Source organism: Chrysemys picta, unplaced genomic scaffold, assembly GCF_011386835.1.
Source record: "Chrysemys picta bellii isolate R12L10 unplaced genomic scaffold, ASM1138683v2 scaf694, whole genome shotgun sequence".
NCBI lineage: Eukaryota > Metazoa > Chordata > Testudines > Emydidae > Chrysemys > Chrysemys picta.
The window spans coordinates 27501-31333 of record NW_027053401.1 but is presented as its reverse complement, the minus strand read 5'-3'; the positions used below and the strand labels follow the sequence as shown (position 1 = coordinate 31333).

Below are 3833 nucleotides of genomic sequence, written 5' to 3'. Positions count from 1 at the left end.
AAGCCGCTGGGCGCTGGACACCCGCCGTCCGTCCCGCCTGGCCAGGCCTGGCCTGGGTGGCCGCGGGGGGATTCGGGGCGGTCCCGCGGGCCGGCGGCCGGGCGCAGGGGGTCCGAGCGAGTCCGTCCCAGGCCCGGGGCCTCCCCCTGCGGCTTTGGGGTCCGTGGGTCCCCGCTGGAGGAAGCCGCTGGGCGCTGGACACCCGCCGTCCGTCCCGCCTGGCCAGGCCTGGCCTGGGTGGCCGCGGGGGGGGATTCGGGGCGGACCTGCGGGCCGGCGGCCGGGAGGGTCCGGGCCAGTCCGCCCCATGCCCGGCGTCTCCCCCAGCGGCTTCGGTGGCCCCGGGGGGGGTCCTCCGCGGAGGAAGCCGGGTGGGTGGGGAGCCGGACCCCAGGCGCCCAGACCCGTGACCTGCGGCCGCGACCTCCGACTCGGCAGGAGCGACGAGGGGCTTTCCGGCCCGTCCCCCCCTCTCCTTCCCCCCCAGAAAAGGAGAGAGAGCTGACTCGGACCGGGAAAAGCTGCCTACGGCACCTGGGATTCCCAGGCGGTCACCCATCCAAGTACTAGCCAGGCCCGGGACGGTTTACCTTCCGAGATCGGACGGGATCGGGGGCGTTCGGTCCGGTATGGCCGTAGGCACCCGGCCCCGCGCCTCCTCGCCCGCTTTCCCCTGCCGACGCCCGGGCCTGCCGCACGGTGAGCCCCGGTCGGACTGCCCCCCCCCCTGCGGCAGGGCCCCCGTCTCTCGCGGGCCCGGTCCTTTTTTCCTTTTCGAGCTCCGGGGCCCGGGCTGGCCGCCAGAGCCCCTCCGCCCGCCCTCCCCGGCGTCGGGGAAAATACTGTCCCGGACTTCCAGTGCGCCCGATCCTGTCAGCCGGGGGGTGGGGAGGGGCAGTCCCTCGCTGCGGCCGGGGAGGGTGAGCCCAGGGCGGCTTGCCTGCCGTGCGAGGCCCCTCTCGGCCACCAGGTCAACCCCGAGTCGAAAGGGCTGAAAAATTTTCAGAGTCCCCTCCCGGGCACCAGGTCAACCCGTGGAATCGGACGGGTTCACCTGCTGGCCGGTTCGCTTCCCGGCCACCAGGTCAACCCCTAGGTTGCCGACCGGCCTACCCAGTGGCCGGTTTGCTTTCCGGCCACCAGGTCAACCCCTAGGGGTTTTAACGGGGGCACGCCCGGTGGCCTCTTTCCCGTCCGGTCACCAGGTCAACCCGGATCTCCCTCCTTCCCTGGGCGTCCCCTCCTCGGAGGCGTCAGGTTCCATTTCCCCCCCCCCCCCCCAGACTTCCAGGGGCCCGATCCAGTCGGCCGGGAGGCAGTCCCTCGCTGCGGCCGGGGAGGGTGAGCCCAGGGCGGCCTGGTCCATGTCTCTAGTGGGCCCGATCCTTTTTTTTTTTTTCGAGCTCCGGGGCCAGGCCCGCCCGGGCAGCCCTCCTCGGAGGCGTGGGGCGATTCCCCCCCCCCCCCAGACTTCCAGGGGCCCGATCCTGTCGGCCGGGAGGCAGTCCCTCGCTGCGGCCGGGGAGGGTCAGCCCAGGGCGGCTTGCCTGCCGTGCGAGTCCCCTCTCGGCCACCAGGTCAACCGCGAGTCGAAAGGGCTGAAAAATTTTCAGAGTCCCCTCCCGGGCACCAGGTCAACCCGTGGAATCGAACGGGTTCACCTGCTGGCCGGTTCGCTTCCCGGCCACCAGGTCAACCCGTGGAATCGGACGGGTTCACCGGCTGGCCGGTTCGCTTTCCGGCCACCAGGTCAACCCCTAGGTTTTAAGGGGGGGACGCCCGGTGGCCTCTTTCCCGTCCGGTCACCAGGTCAACCCGGATCTCCCTCCTTCCCTGGGCGCCCCCTCCTCGGAGGCGTCAGGTTCCATTCTTTTTTCCAGACTTCCAGGGGCCCGATCCAGTCGGCCGGGTGGCAGTCCCTCGCTGCGGCCGGGGAGGGTGAGCCCAGGGCGGCTTGCCTGCCGTGCGAGTCCCCTCTCGGCCACCAGGTCAACCCCGAGTCGAAAGGGCTGAAAAATTTTCAGAGTCCCCTCCCGGGCACCAGGTCAACCCGTGGAATCGAACGGGTTCACCTGCTGGCCGGTTCGCTTCCCGGCCACCAGGTCAACCCGTGGAATCGGACGGGTTCACCGGCTGGCCGGTTCGCTTTCCGGCCACCAGGTCAACCCCTAGGTTTTAAGGGGGGGGGGACGCCCGGTGGCCTCTTTCCCGTCCGGTCAGCAGGTCAACCCGGATCTCCCTCCTTCCCTGGGTGCCCCCTCCTCGGAGGCGTCAGGTTCCATTCTTTTTTCCAGACTTCCAGGGGCCCGATCCAGTCGGCCGGGTGGCAGTCCCTCGCTGCGGCCGGGGAGGGTGAGCCCAGGGCGGCTTGCCTGCCGTGCGAGTCCCCTCTCGGCCACCAGGTCAACCCCGAGTCGAAAGGGCTGAAAAATTTTCAGAGTCCCCTCCCGGGCACCAGGTCAACCCGTGGAATCGAACGGGTTCACCTGCTGGCCGGTTCGCTTCCCGGGCACCAGGTCAACCCGTGGAATCGAACGGGTTCACCTGCTGGCCGGTTCGCTTCCCGGGCACCAGGTCAACCCGTGGAATCGAACGGGTTCACCTGCTGGCCGGTTCGCTTCCCGGGCACCAGGTCAACCCGTGGAATCGAACGGGTTCACCTGCTGGCCGGTTCGCTTTCCGGCCACCAGGTCAACCCCTAGGTTTTAAGGGGGGGGGGACGCCCGGTGGCCTCTTTCCCGTCCGGTCAGCAGGTCAACCCGGATCTCCCTCCTTCCCTGGGCGCCCCCTCCTCGGAGGCGTCAGGTTCCATTCTTTTTTCCAGACTTCCAGGGGCCCGATCCAGTCGACCGGGAGGCAGTCCCTCGCTGCGGCCGGGGAGGGTGAGCCCAGGGCGGCTTGCCTGCCGTGCGAGTCCCCTCTCGGCCACCAGGTCAACCCCGAGTCGAAAGGGCTGAAAAATTTTCAGAGTCCCCTCCCGGGCACCAGGTCAACCCGTGGAATCGAACGGGTTCACCTGCTGGCCGGTTCGCTTCCCGGGCACCAGGTCAACCCGTGGAATCGAACGGGTTCACCTGCTGGCCGGTTCGCTTCCCGGGCACCAGGTCAACCCGTGGAATCGAACGGGTTCACCTGCTGGCCGGTTCGCTTTCCGGCCACCAGGTCAACCCCTAGGTTTTAAGGGGGGGGACGCCCGGTGGCCTCTTTCCCGTCCGGTCAGCAGGTCAACCCGGATCTCCCTCCTTCCCTGGGCGCCCCCTCCTCGGAGGCGTCAGGTTCCATTCTTTTTTCCAGACTTCCAGGGGCCCGATCCAGTCGGCCGGGTGGCAGTCCCTCGCTGCGGCCGGGGAGGGTGAGCCCAGGGCGGCTTGCCTGCCGTGCGAGTCCCCTCTCGGCCACCAGGTCAACCCCGAGTCGAAAGGGCTGAAAAATTTTCAGAGTCCCCTCCCGGGCACCAGGTCAACCCGTGGAATCGAACGGGTTCACCTGCTGGCCGGTTCGCTTCCCGGGCACCAGGTCAACCCGTGGAATCGAACGGGTTCACCTGCTGGCCGGTTCGCTTCCCGGGCACCAGGTCAACCCGTGGAATCGAACGGGTTCACCTGCTGGCCGGTTCGCTTCCCGGGCACCAGGTCAACCCGTGGAATCGAAAGGGTTCACCTGCTGGCCGGTTCGCTTTCCGGCCACCAGGTCAACCCCTAGGTTTTAAGGGGGGGGACGCCCGGTGGCCTCTTTCCCGTCCGGTCAGCAGGTCAACCCGGATCTCCCTCCTTCCCTGGGCGCCCCCTCCTCGGAGGCGTCAGGTTCCATTCTTCTTTTTCCAGACTTCCAGG

At 68.9% G+C, this 3833-nt stretch overlaps 1 non-coding gene across 1 annotated transcript; it reads right to left on the bottom strand.

The window, feature by feature from the left end:
• Positions 1-522: 522 nt before the first annotated feature.
• Positions 523-641, bottom strand: LOC135979158 (5S ribosomal RNA). Its single transcript, XR_010596485.1, has one exon. It is a non-coding gene; the product is annotated as a 5S ribosomal RNA (ribosomal RNA).
• Positions 642-3833: the final 3192 nt, after the last annotated feature.